The sequence below is a fragment of the Periplaneta americana genome, chromosome 7 (assembly GCF_040183065.1).
Source record: "Periplaneta americana isolate PAMFEO1 chromosome 7, P.americana_PAMFEO1_priV1, whole genome shotgun sequence".
NCBI classification, from domain to species: Eukaryota; Metazoa; Arthropoda; class Insecta; order Blattodea; family Blattidae; genus Periplaneta; species Periplaneta americana.
In genome coordinates this window covers 74,444,323-74,462,163 of record NC_091123.1, presented here as the reverse complement: position 1 = coordinate 74,462,163, position 17,841 = coordinate 74,444,323, and the positions used below count along the sequence as shown (strand labels likewise).

The following is a 17,841-nucleotide window of genomic DNA, read 5'->3' as shown; positions in this document are numbered from 1 at the left end:
TCTACGGTATTTAAATTCTATAAATAATAAATCAACTTCCATACAGAGTAAAGAATAAAGATACTGTATAACACCTAACACATACTACAGTATTACCGTTTTTATTTCAATACAACCCGATAGAAGGCACCAGGCGGTGTTGACGACGACGTTGAACATACAGTAGGTTGAACAGTGTGTTGAAAAAAAATAGTAAGGAATTTTAAAAATAACTTTTTAAAATGAGCAAAAAATGGTGTGTTTCTAATTTTTTTATATTCCGGGACAAATATAATTCAATCCAGGACATATTACACATTAGTATCGTGCATTCCAAGCGCCATGTTCGGTTCAAGGTTGTCGAGCGTGACAAGAGCCGAAGTCTACTTTGAAGCAGCAGATCTATCCCGCTCGCTCGAATCTCCCCTTCAAGCTCGCTGGCCTCTCCTACCACCTTCTCCCATCTCTTCATGCTTTTAGCTGCGTATGGATTTTAGAACAAATCTTGTGAAGTTTAAAAAAATGTAAGGACAGGTAATTTTTAGAACAAAATTATCATTAAACATCGACAGAAATATACGTACATATATGCAAATCAGATTTTGTTTTAAGATTATATGACAGTTTTTACTATACCAGTTACTTACAGAAAATAGCTACTCGTATAATTACATGCTTGACATAATATTCAAATAAATCGCAGCTGCTCGGTAACAATAGATGTGTGAGTATACGGATGATGAAAGTATTATAACATGAATACTTAATATGAAATGAATTGTAAAAGTCCATAAAAATAAATGATTTCATTTTCATACTACGCATCATTATAACTTGTAATATCCAACCTGTTAATAAACAAAATATTTGATTTCATTTTCGTACAACACATAATTTGTTGTAGCTTCCAATATGCGACCTGAGAATAAATAAGATTATTTCATTTTCATACTACACATAATTACAATTTATACTACCCACTTTGTTAATAAAAATATATTATCCAACGTGTTAAATGTTTTCATATTCATAATATTATACATACTTGTAATTATAACATACTATCCAGCCTGTTAAATAAAAAAAAAAATAATTTCATTTTCATACTATATATTATTATCGTTGTGCATGACAGATACTATGTTCGGTTCATTTTGTCAAGTATGGCGAAGTTCGATATTTGCCGATGTTCGCTCTGCGGGAGAAGGCCTGCCGTCTTTGTTCCACCTTGTTATAAAATTCGCTGTCCTCCACTCTCACCCCTTCATATTTTAACCGCTTTAAGAATGTTAGCACACATCTTGCGATTAGTTTGTCATATGAAATAAGACGAAGTTTGGAAAATCTTGGTTACTACTCTCATGTTCTGACAATGCAGGACACTATTTTAAACCGCTTAAGGATTTAAGCACATTAATTTTCATATGAAATATGACGAAGTTTCTAATGTTTTGGTTTCCTTCCTCAAGTTTGAACACTGCACAATACTAGTCGGTATAATGAATATATGCGTTTTTTTCTTTAATATATTTTGTTTCATTTAGTTATACGCAAATTTTTGTCATATTATCGATTCCCGATAGGTGATGGATTTTCTCCATTGATCAAATTCTTCTGGCCTTACTTTGGCCCTCTGATTCGCTCATTCACCCTCTGCATCTGAAAGAAATTAGTACCAGGCCTATTTCCATGGGGATAATACGTCAAGTAAGATATTAGTACTAATATCATTATCACTGTTATTACTGCCAGTTGTCTGCAAATACGGAAATCTTAACATCCCGCTACCTTGCGGTCCTCCATGGCCTGTACTAGAGATAAATTACAGTATAATAAAAATAGTAGTAATAATAATAATAATAATAATAATAATAATAATAATAATAAACAATTATAATAACACTACATTGAATTCCCGTATCGAAAAGCTAAGGTGGATAGGCGATCGTAATTTACCAGTCTGCCTAGGTGTAATAATTATTAAAGGAAAGTCATGTTTTGTGAGCTTACAATGGCCGAAATAACATTAAATCTTTGACATAGAATTTAAGGAATGTTACAAAATAAATTACTGTTCATGAAGCTCTTTAAATTGTAAAAGAATCGGAGTAATCAAGAAGGTCAAAATGAAATGAGATCTTGAAGACGTAATAGAGAAAGAGAATAATAGACGAAGGGGAGGAAGACATAAAAGTCGACCTGAGCATTTCAAATAAGAACTTATGTAAATATCTTTGAAAAATACTAGAACATTTCGAGATTTCATCTTTCATTTCTCTTCTTTGAATTCCGGAAATGAGGTTAGAAATGAATAAAAGAATATGGTGAATAAGATACACCACAAAAAGGGAATCGCATCAAAATACGAGTCCCATTCCGTAAAAAAGAACTCAAAGAGAGAGCGCGGAGGAAAAAAGTTTATTTGTGTCAGGACGAGGATGGTTCAACAGAGAAAATAAATAAAAATCTGCCACAGAGTACGTAGAAAATAACTTTTAGTGCGGATGCGTGTGGGGAGAGGAGAACAGAAGAATTACGACGCATCGCGGAGCGCAACGTTAAGTTGTGGCACAAGAATATTCAGAGCCCTCTTTCATTGTTCTACACGATTTATCACCACTTCTCCCAGTTTTATGACATTCCTTGAAACCGTACAAAGAGGGAGAGATGTTTTAGACACCCCTGAATGAAGAGATCTAGAAAAAATGTATATAACGAAGTGCGCAAAGGAAACAATTTTGCTCGAATGCAACGAAATTCTATATTAACACAAACAAAAATGATTACAGTTCTTGAATTGTGTATGGAGTCCGACTTTTCGAAATTATGAAATTTACAGCCTACAGTCGTATCACTTAATATGTATGGACTGCCTACTGCTTTATCCGTCAAGCTTGATTAGCCAATACAACTTGAGCTAAAGTCAAGACTTCACGCCGTTTATTCGTGTGCCATCTTCGAATAGAAACAAGATATAATAATAATAATAATAATAATAATAATAATAATAATAATAATAATAATAATAATAATAATAATAATTTATTTTAGCTGGCAGAGTTAAGGCCGTAAGGCCTTCTCTTCCACTCAACCAGCAAAAAGTATACATACATATGTATGAACTTACAAAGAATTCAACAATTTGATTTAGATAAGAGCTACATGTATAAAAGAGTTAGGCCTATTTACGGATTAAACAACAAAATAGCCTACTATGAAACATTAATTAAACACTGGAATACAAACTATGTAGCAGAAATAAGCTAAAATACATAGAATGTTAATATATTTCAAATAATGTTAGATAATAGAAAGAGATTATTATGAGACAATTTTGAAAATACAGCACTATCAGGATGCATGTCTAAAGGAAGGAGTAACAATGTAGAGAGTGATAGTTTAAGTCATTATGATTGGAGTGAAATGCTAAGAAGGTTATCTTTTAAGCTGTTTTTTTTTTTATTGTCTTGCAGCCCCTAATACTATGTGACAGGGAATTCCATTGTCGCGAGGTGGATACTGTGAACGATGATGAATAACGAGATGTTCTATGAAGAGGTATACTTAACGCGCCACAGATAAGTGATCTGGTATTTACGTCGTGGTTAGTGTATAGATAAGAGAAACGAGACGAAAGATAATTTGGCGTTGAAGTGTGTAGAATTCGAAAGAGTAAAGACAAAGAGTGTAAAGTTCTACGTTCTTTAAGTCGGAGCCACGAAAGACTTGCGAAGGACGGTGATATGTGATCATATCGTCGGATGTTGCATACGTATCTGACGCACATATTCTGAACTCGCTGTAACTTGACTGACAGTTCAGAACTTAGGTCACTTAACAAAACGTCACAATAATCGAAGTGCGGCATTATTAGGGTTTGTATTAGAGTAAGTTTTAGTTGCTGGGGTAAGAAGTTTCTTAAGCGATTCAAACAGTGAATGGAGGAACAGAGTTTTTTTTATCGTTTCTTTAACTTGAAAATTCCAATTTAGATTATTATCGAAAAAGAAGCCATGATTTTTTACGACAGATGAATAAGGGATAACTCTTAAATATGAGTATAACCATAAAACTTGCAGTGTAAAAATATGCAATAATACAAAATACTTTATGCACACACGAGCACGCATATGCATGCGTGCAACCGCACACACACACTTACATACCGTCGTATGCAAAGTAGGTCTACTTTACAGAGGTGTGAAAATTATTAGAATAATCTTAATTTTAAAGGTTTTTTAATAGTTCCTTCACAAATATTCATTGAATTGATGAATATTGGTATATAATATTACTATACTCATGTAGGATATATTTACTACTAACAATGCTGGAAAGCATTATTGTACATTGGTATTTTTCTTATTTTACAATTGTTATGGGAATTCAGAAATTATTATATTATGTTGGCGGAATTGGAAACATAAAAAATTAATTAAGAAATGCCTTAAACAAATTGTTCTTTGCGTTTACATTGTTGTGAAGGTTCAAATGAACGTTTACATCTGTTTTGTGCATCTTCTCCGTGGTGCTTGTATCCCTATTTTTCTTATGCCTTTTAGTGAATACTGTACACATTAGTGTCCTGCAATGTTCGAGCATGAGAGAGGCAACCAAGATATAAGAAAATTCGTCGTTCCATATGAAAAACTATTCGCGAGACATGTGCTAGAATCCTTAAGGGGTTAGGTACAGCTTACAGCAGTAAAAGAAAGTTATATTTTTTCTTCAAAATTCAAAATTGAGGCAGTTCATTGTGAAGTGATGAAGCGTTCCCTCATAACTCATAAACTTGTTAACTTTTTCATGTTCTCTCTCTTTTATTTTATTGCTGAAACTCATGTTTACAATATCATGCTATTTCAACTACATTCCTTAATAAATAATAAATTTTTATTTTGTGTTAAAATAAAATACTGATATTTGACCATTTTTAAAATGAATTTATTTTTTATCAGACAATCTATCAAAGGTAGATAAGTGATCTGACATCATAGTGTAGATATGACATGCATAAATACACACACAAAATTTCATCACAGAATGTTGGATAGTTTCTGAGTTATGTGAGAAACGCTTCATCACTGCACAGTGAAATATATTTTGAAAAAAAAAAAATGTAAATAATTTTTTTAATCGTAAAAATATTTTTTTTTTCATATAGCAGAAGGACAGTGTTTAAACATACTAATTTTCATTATTGTACAAGATACAGTAATGGAGGAAAAAATGTTGAATATTTCCAAACCTTTTTACTGCTGTAAGCTATATCTAATCCTTTAAGCAGTTAAAACATGAAGAGGTGGAAATGGAGGAAAACGAATATTTTCATAACAAAGCTGAACAAACATGACAGGCGAACATCGGCGAATATCGAACTTCGCCATACTCGACAAACTTGAACCGTTGTAATGTACGACCCTAATACACATATATTAGTATCGGTTAATTTTTATTTTTCTTGTTTTCCATTCTGTTTAGCAGACTTAACTTTAAACTTTCTGTCTTCTACATTAATTTTTATAAAGGTCCACACAAATATCTATTTACTGAAGTAATTTCATTTTGAAACTAAGTAACTTTTCTATGGTTGATTGCAGTGAATATGCAGGTTACAGGTTATTTAAGAAGATGAAAATGGTAAGAGAGTAGAATAAGAAGATGAAATCATGTAAATTATACAGTATTATGAAGAAAGCAAGTTTCGTTAACCATAGAGATTAAATATAATATGATGGACATATATTGAGAATAAACGAACTATTTATCTCGAAGAGAATTTTTTCAACAGATACTATAGCCAATTGTATGATAAAGAATCGCAGAAAAACTAACAGAGAAATCGGAGGAAGCTGTGAGAGAAGATGAAAATGTATTGCTATAGTTAACCACGTAAAAGGAAATCTTCCAGGGAAACGCTTACTTTAGGTGTTTCACAGAAATCCACATCATTCCTCGGCCAGCTGAGAGTTTCGCGCAAAAATTAACAACGGTGACCCTTGATCTCACACGCGGGCTGCCAATTACCGTCGCCCTAACAAATTTCAATATTTCAGTTAATAAGGTAACCAAGATTTATAGTAATAGTAAGAGGAAGCGAAGGGGAAAATTAAGCTTCCCCTTTACCTCGAGCATATAATATAGTCCAGCTATTTTTACGAAACGACACGTTTATAAATATATTAGGACCTGGAAAAGAACCCTAGAGAGAGAAACAGTGGAGAAGGCCAATACTCGCCATAATAGAGCCGTAGCAACAACAGAGATACGAGTATTCTCCATTCTCAGAAATGTTCTGTCCATTTTTTTCGCGATATCGTACAACTTTCTCATTATTAACTTCTTTCGAACCCGTTATTTAAAATTTCATTAATTTACCTGTAACCTTTTTAATCCTACTATACTTTCATAATCGTCAAGACATCACGATTTTCTTCGCTCAGGTATGTACTAGAGACGAACGATTGAGAAAGTAAGACTAACAGCGCCCGCAAAGCCGAAAACCCGCACGACAATGTTCTATATGTCGCATCGTTGATGTAAATACTGCTTGTGTTTCGAGACGCCGAGATTGTTCACTCCCGAAGTCCCGAACGTCATGCAGATTTGAATCGGCACAGTTGTTTATACCGGACTGAACTTTATCTACTTTGGCAACTGTTACATATGCATATAAACAATCAAGTAGCCTATTTGAAACATCATCCCTACTTTTCAGTGTACAACAATCCGTTCCCCAATCTTTATTTAATTACTAGGCCCTTATTAAAAGGCTTGGAATTTTCTTTTCATATGTTTGAAATCAAGTGTGCAATCTCAAATAAAAAGATATTAACGTTATGGTTTATGTTTCTTAGAAATGCAAATTTATTTGAGAATTTTTTTTATTTATATAACCATAGGTAATATCATATAATAGAACCAGAACATTTGTTCTGTTTTGACTTTTTGTCTCATTTAAACGTTTACAATATTACTTATTTCAATTATGTATGTTATTCAAAGTTACGAAATCTTTCCACGCCGACCAAATGCTATTTCGAGAATGATGAGCGGGACTCGAAGTCCACGAGAATGATGAGACAGACGAGACTCGAAAGACAAATGCAACGAACACAGCGAGCGAGAGCGGCAGTTATTTTTGTTCATCTCTAGTATGTACCTCCTTCTTATTTTGCCTGTATCTTATTAGTAACGGTTAGCACGTCTGACCGTGAAACGAGCGGACTCAGGTTCAAATCCTGGTTGGGACATGTTACCTAGGTGAGGTTTTTTCTGGGGTTTTCCCTCAACCCATTAAGAGCAAATGCTGGATAACTTTCGGCGCTGGACCCTGGACTCATTTCGTCAGCATTATCACCTTCATATAATTCAGACGCTAGATAACCATAGAAGTTGAAGCGTCGTAAAATAAACCACTAAAAAAAATACATCTCACTTGACGATATGTCAGAGGAGAGCAATTGTTTATATAGATCTGAAGTCTGATTACTGTAAAATGTTATAAGTTAGCGATGTATGCAATGGAGGAGGAAAGGAAGTGGCCATCCTACTCCATTATCTCCTAGCTTAGTTTCCTCATGATTGATGCCTTATTGGTATCACTTCTGAGGTTCAAACCTGTCTTTGGACAGTTGACTAAACAACAATAACACGAAAGTAATATGAAGACCATATTTTATGTAGGCCTACACTCCAAGCGTTTAGTAAAGTAAGATATTATGTCTTTTTATGTTTCTGCTACTATTAATAGCTTCTACGTATCCAGCTGTGATTCGGTAAAGAAATAGCTAAAAGTGTCCTGGACTGTCCAAATGGAAATCAAAGCGTAGCTAAGGAGTGCTCATGTTATGGGACCGTTCCAAGAATCTCTTCGCCGCTGTTCTTACCTGGATCGTCAGAGCTTTTGAATGTTCGCAGTGTCTAGTACTGTATAATATAGTGACTTTCAAGATATTTAGAAAGGCGGAGTAAAGAGTCATTCACATTAATTTTCTTTTTTCAAATATAACTAGCTTCAAAGACTAAGGAGACATTCAACTAAAATGAAACTATATATTTGGTTCTTATACTTGTTCTTCCTGGCTATGCACTTATTCCTGTATTATTAGCTCTTGCTTTTGTTCCTATTGTTCCTTCTGAACCTAAGTACTTTCACTATCTTTTCCTTTTCTTGCTGTCTTATATCCTTCCATATCCTTATCGTTCTTTTCTCGTTTCTTTTATTGCTCTTGTAACTTTCTCCTTTTTTATTCTTGTTCCTAGTACCTGTTCTTGCTATTATTTTTTCTAATATATTTTCATTTTATTCCTATTACTGGCATATTTTTCACTTTTTTTGTTCCGACTACTTCCCATCTTATTCTTGTTCCGGGTACATTTTCCTGGTATCTTTCCTTGTTATTTTTGTTCTGGTATCTTTTCTTATCCTTATTGTTTCTGGTATATTTCCATATTATAACTATTCCTTATTATTCTTGTCCTTAAATCTCCCTTTGTTGTCTGCCTGCCCAAACCTATCTATCTATCTATCTATCTATCTATCTATCTATCTATCTATCTATCTATCTATCTATCTATCCATCTATCCATCTATCCATCCATCCATCCATCCATCCATCCATCCATCCATCCATCCATCCATCCATCCATCCATCCATCCATCCATCCATCCATCCATCCATCCATCCATCCATCCATCCATCCATCCATCCATCCATCCATCCATCCATCCATCCATCCATCCATCTATCTATCTATCTATCTATCTATCTATCTATCTATCTATCTATCTATCTATCTATCTATCTTATCTAATCTATCTATCTTATCTAATCTCTTCAGGAAAGTATTGTCGGCAATTAGTTCTTCACCAACGTTGAATTTCGATGGTGAATAACCTCTAGAGTTAAAATTGTCGTTAAGTAACATAATACTCCTTGTATGACCTTTCTGAAAATAAACTCAACATTACCAGTTCTGTATATAAAAAAAACTGTTGTTATTTTATAATTAGATCCGCGCGTAACTTATTGAAAATACTGACTGGTAGCTCTGAAATCTAAAAATGAATTCAACACTCTCTCACAGTTCAATCTCATCTACTAATTCTCCTTAATCAGACTCGTCTCCTGAAGCGTTGCTGTCGCTGGTGTCAATTTCACCCCCTGGAGTTTTGGAGATGCAAACTACACGTATTTTCGTGTTTACCAATGTATTGAATTGTTAGTACAACATCCTCTTGGTCTTTTTAACTTGACTGCACATTTTTCTCCATCGTTTCGCTATGTAACTAGCGAAAAGTTGTTTCCACATAATCCTTTTCGTGTTTATAGTATCACTTCACTATATAATAATTGGAGTTTTTCAAGTGAGAAAGTCACTCATTACTAATAACGAAGAAGACAGAAGTTAAGACGAAGATTTTATGGCAGCCTTGGGCACAACGGGGAAGTGGAACGGAACTCTGAAACTCCTGCCCATGTCCTTTTCGCTCACTGCCTTATAAACGAACAATAGGCACTGTGCATCAGTGATGGATTTCAGGAGACCAGCGAAAGCCGAAATTTCGTAAAAGCTATTATGCCTAACTCATAAATGTATCTCTGAGCAATACTTACCTTCTTTCTACTCGTCTCAACCGGAGAAGGTTGAGTAAGGACTTAAGGGGAAATCTACAGTGACTCGATTGAGTTATTAGTGATAGGGCCTGCTTTATAAGTTACGTCCTTTTCGTGTAATTCTGGTAAGAGAACACAGACCTGTTCAGCAATACAGGTTGTGCAAAAAGTGTGTACACAAATTTTGAGGGTAGAAAGGGGGCACAAAAGTAAGTATTTTAAGGATAGGGACAAGTGGTCTCAGATATTTCGCTGCGGAGCTGCGGGTGTTAGATCCAAAGCCGCAATTTTGTAATGTGTTGTGGATGGTCAAATGGAAAGAAAAGTCAGTCACATTATGAAATAATATGTTGGTGGCTAGTCAGAAAACAAACTTTTCTACTGAATTTAATACAGGAACATAAAATATTTTCGGGTGATCCAATCATTGAAGTACAGTAGTTATCTTAAACCACTTCTTTTATCAAATACTGTAAGCTTAATGCACAACATGTCTGAACAACTTAACATTTTGACAATACAACATAGCGGCGCAAAACGGATTGTCGCACTCCCTGAAAGATTCCTGGAATGATCTGGATCACTTCTGCTACAGCCATAATGTACTGTATTAAGGTTCGCTCATCTTCGATAGGTGTGCTGTAAGTAAACCATATCCTTCATGGTACCCCAAATGAACAAATAGCACGGTGCCAAGTCAGGTGAACGTGGAGGTCATGCTTTTGGACCACCAGGTCTGATCAACCTCTTACCCAATGTTGCAGTTAGGCGATTTCTCATTGCACGAACGCCAGTGAGTTATGTTTACAATTGACAAGTCATAAATTTCAGAATAATTGCAGCTTAACTTCAATGTTGACACATATTGATATATGCAGCTCTATACTGAAGAGTCTGAGAGACCCCTTATTTCTAATCTTAAAATCCTTAGTTTGTGTCCCTTTTCTGCTTTCAATTTTTTGCAAGTATTTTTTCCTCACTCTATGATGATGATGATGATGATGATGATGATGATGATAATAATAATAATAATAATAATAATAATAAGTAGCTACATAAAGATAGTTTTAAGCGTGCTAACAAGATAGTTTGATCGATTATGTTATCCATAATACATCTCGTAGAACTACATATCTTAATAATTGTGGTCATGTGTTACACAGCCTAACACTGTTTTGATAATAACACATTTAACAACCATTGTCAAAACACACGTAGGCCTACTTTTCGTTCACTGATGTTTTAGCAAGTGGGAAGGGATAGTATCTGTCCAAGTTGAAGCCAGTGAATTGTATCAGCACACAACAGATAGAAGAACGCAAGCGAGGTTGCAACGCGTTACTTGAAGAAGAGGCTACAGGGTGTAGTTGGTGTTCTTCGCGTACGAATTTAATTCAAGTTTTATGTTGGAATCAGTTTAAAGTGTATATCGGTTGTTATCATGTATCGTTCTTTGGAGTCTGTGTCTCGAAATATAACAGTGTTGACGAAAATGAGTGATATGTGTCATCAATTGGATACATTAAACCCATACATAAGTTACACAGCTAACAGCATTCAAAATGTATATACAGTACATATTTTAAGGAGGGGGGAGGACAACGCCGTGACCCATTTGCAAAACCAATAGCTGCGACAGGAGTACTGTGCTCAACGTGGATTCAGAGATACTGCGGTTTAGGAACTCGCATTCAGTACCCATTTTTTTTGTTGCGGAGAGAGCTAAGAATTAATGTGTCTAGAGTCGAGACGGTTTGATGTGCATAAAAGTCATACACATTCTTCGAATTAGGTCACGACTAAATTAATTTATTCTACAGAAATCTGTCCCCTAATTTTTGATACAGTACACTTTTTTTCTTTGGCGTGGAATATTTTGCTATATCTAGAAAAAGAATTGTTTGGGTCACTGGTTAAAGAGAAACTGCCTACTGAAGGATGTATTGGAAGGAATGGTTATCGAAAGAAAAGTTCGGGCAGAAGAAGATATCAGATGATAGACATGACCTTCCTTCGATAAATTATCGTGGTTCAGGTTATACAAGAGGAGAAAGATACATTCTCTTTCTCTCTTATACCGAATTTTGCACACTTCTGCCCATATTACTTACTTACTTACAATCTTTCTCGCTACCATATCTTAAATACTCGGTCACAACACGATAACACGCTAGAAATTCCATTTCACACATCATCTCTGTATTCCTCAGCTTTCACTGTTGCTACTTCTCGTCACTGGAATTCCCTGCCGTGTGTAGTCAAGATTTTTTTTTAATATAAATTAGAAGAATATTTTATGAGTTACCAGACCTAATGCGTTGCAAATATTTAATACCATGTGTTCCACTGTGTTTATTTTTTATTTTTTGTTTCTTTTATTTATTGTGTTTACTTAATTCAATCGTCTTTTTAATGTCATTATGTAACTAGTATTTTCTTCTAATTTAATGCTCATATGTTTACTGCAGCGTTCATTTTTGAGTATTCTTTATTCAAATCTCTGTTTATGACTTTATTATGTAAATCGTGTTCATTTAACACCTAATACCAATACGTATTCCAATATATACGGGGTGATTCATTATTACGTGTAAATACTTTGTGTGTGTAATGTAGAGGTGAAACTAAGATTAAAACGTTCTACACAACTTTTTCTGAAAACCTTTAATTCCAGAATTAACGCCATTTTGCGTGGAACTTGCGCTCCCAAACAAAGAAAGGATAACACACCAAATGTAAACTAATTATCACTTTCGTACAGTGCATTTGGACTTCAATACAAAAACAACCAAAGTCACTAAACCCATATAATCGGCAGCCCACTTATGCACGTTTTGTGAATTAAAACCAAACACAGTAAAGAATGTAAAGCAATTTCTTCTAGACTTTACACATTTGCACAATTCTTGCATGTTCAAAGTGCTGTCCCTCAACTTGAAGACATACCTGTGCTCGCCGCTTCAGTGATCTCTGAACGTTACACAGCCCGTTCAACTCATTACGAACAATTCCACACGCATGTTCAATTTGCTGTTGGGGTGGCACTTCTACGTTAGGTACAGCAGAGGCATACACTAACGACTTCAGGCGGCCCCAAAGGCAGAAGTCCAGAGGGTTCATGTCCGGTGATCTGGTTGGCCAAGGAGTTGGCCCTGCGCGGCCTATCCATTGATCTGGATACACAGCATTGAGATACGCCCTTACATTGCGGCAGTAATGCGCAGGAGCATCATCGTGCATAAACCTTAAGTTCACTCGCGTTGCAAGAGGGATATCATGTAGCAGACCATGCAATTCGCATTCCAAGAATGCGCGGTAGATTTCCTCATTCAATCGAGGAAGTAGAACTCGAGGTCCGAGAAACTGATTCCCCACAATACCACACCAAATGTGTGGGAGAACAGTAATACCTATGTAGTTACTTCGACGTAGGTGCCATCTACTGAAACTCTGGAATTAAAGGTTTTGAGAAAAAGTTGTATAGAACGTTTCAGTCTTAGTTTCTCCTCTATAATACACACACAAAGTATTTATACGTAATAATGAATCATCCTGTATAATGATTATTATTATTATTATTATTATTATTATTATTATTATTATTATTATTGTGTACATTTTATTCAATTGTTAGTTTCTGGTTTAATTATGTGAATTCTACTTGCTTGTAATTTAACACCAATATGTATTTCAATGTGTTTATTATTGTTTTATCGAGTACCTACATTTTATTGAATTATCGGCTTCTGATTTCATGTATTTGTCTCTAACAACATTAATATGCATTCCACTGTGTTTATTTTTATTTTATTAGATAAATTGTTATTTAACTGCCTCTTTTGATATCGTTACGTAAATTGTATGTGAATGTAATTACTTAATCCGATTCAGTGTATGTTGGACTACTAAACAAGTTTTAATCCTGGTTGAGTGTAAGAGAAGGGCGTTAAATAAAGCCATTATTATTATTATTATTATTATTATTATTATTATTATTATTATTATTATTATTAAGAAACATGAATCGTATGCAGGGACTATGAAGAAGACGGAAAATAGAAAAGATTGAATAATGCTGGGTTTGCAGTGAAAGACCTGCCATTGAGCAGAAAACTGTGAATGAATGAATCTACGCAAATGTCTTCTAAAGCTTTCAGCGCAGCCATCACTAAAGTGGGTGCCACATGTTATGAAACAGCCTGTTCGCCTACCTATGTGAGTATAGAGAGAGAGAAACAAATTGAAAAATCTCATGACCATATCCCCCCCAAATAATAGTGTATGGGTATGTCACTTCCTGGTTGCTTATGTTATTGTTATCCATCTTCTTTATCTGAATGCATATCTTTATTTTCCTGTCCCTGTGCTTCTTTCTGGTCGATGATCTGCTAAAATGTAGAGACGGTATTAAGCTCATAACATGCCGCCCTATAGAAGACTCATCTGCTATCACTGCATCTTTCCACCGCACGCTTCTACATAAGTGTAATCGAACGAGATTCTCGGGCGAGTCAGTTTGGAATCTATACAGCAAAAATATGTCCCAAGCGCTTCACACTTTGTGAATACATGTAGCCTGCCAGATGTCATCCTCTCCTCATCTGACAACAATCTTTTTATAAGCTATACTGCATCCGCAACCCATCATTCAAATGAACTACACGATACAATCAGAATGTCATATTTTCAATATTGCAGTATAGGATGCTCAAAAAGTCAAACAACTACAATGTACACTATAGTTTTTTCAACATTAGTTTTATATTACAAGCATAAAAAGATGGGACAACTCAATCATATACAGTAGAGCGTCTCGTTTAGGCACAGTGAAAACGTAAACAAAGTGCAGGTAACGTGTGGGGGGAGGACGAGCCGTACGATAAACTCGAGGGATGCACAAGGTTTCAGTTGCAACATTTATGGCGGAGCATTAATTAAAAATATATTTCCCAAAAACACACAAAACAAAAGAACATAAATTGCATAACGTTATCATATACACATTTTAACAGACAAGCAATTTTATTGTAACGTTGAAATAATTCAATATAACAAATCACATTTTGCTACTTATATGATGTTGCTTTCAAGCAGCATTTTTTACGGTCATGAATTTCATTCTCTGTGTGACTAACATAATATCACCGTCTTCTGTGGCCGATTTAGCAAAACTACAGTATATTGGTCTGAAGTGACAACACTATTTCCTAAACATAATTACAGTACTGTAGTTTTGTTAATTCGGCCACAGAAGACGGTGATATGCAAGATGCAAGATGAGTGGAAGCGAAGCATTCGCTTTGAATCAAGAGTTGGCATCCAAAGAGATTAAGTTTCTTTCTGTCTGCCTATTAGCATATCTATTTGAATATCTACCTATTTATCTGTTGCGTGTCTTCCTACTTAGACTTCCCATTTCTCTCTGCCTATATACACATCTATAGTACATAGTAATCTACTACACATCCGTGGAAAATATGTAATGCGTGTTACACTTTGCTGTAATTATGATAATTTATAAATTATTTCCTGTAATAATAATTCATGCAACAAAAACACAACTTAAAAAAATTTAGAAAGTGTTGTATTAACTCACCTTCAGGGTCTCATTTTAGCTCCCAGCTTCAATTTGAAAGTTTTCCTGAAAAAAAGAAACTCAATATGAATATTTGGTCACATCGTCATTTATATTCGTGAAAATGGAAAATATCTTATTACCAGAGAAAGAAACTTGTTCTCCGATGGGAGAGATGCAAGTGGTTTCAGGTTAACTGTGTTCTACAGTAGAGTCCCTCTACTGTGTACAATAGAAGACGGCGTGATTCGTGTCCCGTTGAAATAGTTGTTTGCTATTTACTTGCTTTACGAGTAACTTTTTTAAATCGGTTATTTTACGACGCTTTATCAACTGCGACGAGTAACTTACATCATGGGCTAGAAACCACAGAATTCCTTATTAACTTCGAAAAAAAATTGTGATAAAAATATTATATTACGCGTTTTATGGTGAATTAGCTATAAGATCGTCGTCGTCTTCCTAACAAGTACAGTATTAGGCCGAGTGGCCTGTTACGGTCTCAAACTAGAATTTCCAGCCCTTCTCTTCTTCGGACGACCCAGAGATCTTTTGCCATGCGGATGGCAATGAAACAGTGCTTTTGGAATTCTGCATCGATTCATTCGTTCGAGATGGCCCTTCCACTGAAGTTGATATTTGCTGATGGACTACATAATGGGTTCTATTTCCTCATTTTTTATGATCCCAGCGAGTATATCCAGCTGTTGCTCTCATGAACCTCATCTCACTTGCTGTTATTCTACTGACATCTTTATTCTTCACAGTTCACGCTTTACTACCATAGCTTAATACTGGCTGTGCTAAAGTTTTATACAAGCCTATTCTTGTGTGCCTTTGTACTAGTGAAGGTTTCATAATTTTATTAATGATCCCCATTGTTTTATTATATTTACATATTTTTTCAGCAATATCTACTGTATTTCCTCATAAGGTGATAGTGTATAGCCACGGTAAGTGAAAGCATTTAAGGCTCATTCACAATGAAAATTAAACATAACGTAAGCGTTAACTTAACGTTACAGTAAAATCAAAAAGTCATACCATCATTCACGATGGGAACATAAACATAACAGCAAACATACTTGGTAACCATGGAAGCATAACAACGACGCCATTTCCTCATATTCTGTCGTATACTTCAGCGCTCCACGATTGTGTTCTGTTTGCAAATCACGTAAGCATAAGCATGAAAGTTTGGAGTTTGCAAACTTTCATGTTAACGTCTTACGGTAATGTTTATGCCAGTGTTTATGTGAATCATTGTGAATGGGCCTTTACCCTTTCTATTATTGTATTATTCTAACAGATTTTACTTGGTACAGGGAATTTCCCACAAAATTACATGATTTTCGTTTTTTCAATATTAATTTCCATGTTATATTTTTCACTTACCATATTTAAATTGTGTACTGAATATTGTCAATCATCTTCAGTTGATGCTATGAGAACTAGACATCAGCGAAAAGTAAAGCATCAAGCTGCAATTTTCGATTAATTGGAATAAATCCATGGCGTGTCTGTCGCCAATCTTGAACCATTCTGTTTATATATATATATATATATATATAATGAACAGAAGTGGTGAAAGACCACAGCCTTGTCGTGCTCCACTATAAATGGGTCGTCATTGTGAAAGTCTATTGTTGCTTCGAATTGCTATGATGGTTGTTTTATATATGTTGTAAATATTTTGTATAATCTGTTGAGGTATTTGATCATCTGCCAAAATCTGAAGTAATTTATTCCGATTAACTTTATCAAAAGCCTTTTTAAAATCAATGAATGCCATATAGATTAAATTCTCTATGTTTCTCAACCAGTAATGTCAATGCAAAATATCCATCACAATAGTTATAAGATAACCACACTAATTTCGTATAAATTAGAAATATATTTTACGTGAAAAAATAACACTATATTACGCATTAGCCGTCAAAATTACGATAAAAAGAAGGTTTCATACATCAATTTATTCAACAAATGCACAAGCAACCCACACACACATTTCAACTCAGTATGTTCAAATTTACCATGAAAGCTAGTAATGCCACAATCACGTGAACTTTAACATTGGAAGTGTTGGATGACTATTTCAAAACTATTTCTTTCAAAATAAGAAATGCTACACTGCAATCAGTACTTCTTATATCCTTGAAGTAGCTCATTGTTTAACCCTTTCTGTTAGTACATTAACATTATCAACATTTATCTGCACAATATTTGCTGGGTTGAGTAATTAATTTATAAAAAGCTACGACGTGATAATGTTTAACGGTGTGGCAAATAGATTCGTCTGGTAGCTCGGCAACGAAAGAACAAAAATGGCGAACGATACTACCTACCTAGACTTTATAGAGCCTTCACTTCCTAAGACGTAAGCAAAGAGGAGGAGTCACGCCGGGAATAACAGCGTCGCGACTATAACTTTACAAACAATGAATATGAATTGTGTAACTCGTTTTTTTTTTTTCGTTGTTGGTAACTCTATAGCATTTATTGATGCTTTATGGTTATGCTAATAGATGAAGTTACATTAAATATTCATATGTATGAGGTCACGCCCACCTCATTGAATATTACATGACTAATATGAATTAGTCTATTGTATTACATTACGAGAGGGGTTCGGCCGGCGCCGTGGATCGTGTCCCGGCATGGCTCAGT

The 17,841-nt window shown here is 34.8% G+C and overlaps 1 protein-coding gene across 1 annotated transcript in view; it reads right to left on the bottom strand.

Annotated features, from left to right (window-relative positions):
• Positions 1 to 17,841, bottom strand: part of LOC138703205 (serine-rich adhesin for platelets) — a 1,304,023-nt gene that overhangs the window by 932,342 nt on the left and 353,840 nt on the right. The window contains exon 3 of the mRNA XM_069830906.1: positions 15,196 to 15,240. The gene's annotated coding sequence lies outside the window, so the exon portion shown is untranslated. The remainder of the gene's footprint in view (positions 1 to 15,195; positions 15,241 to 17,841) is intronic.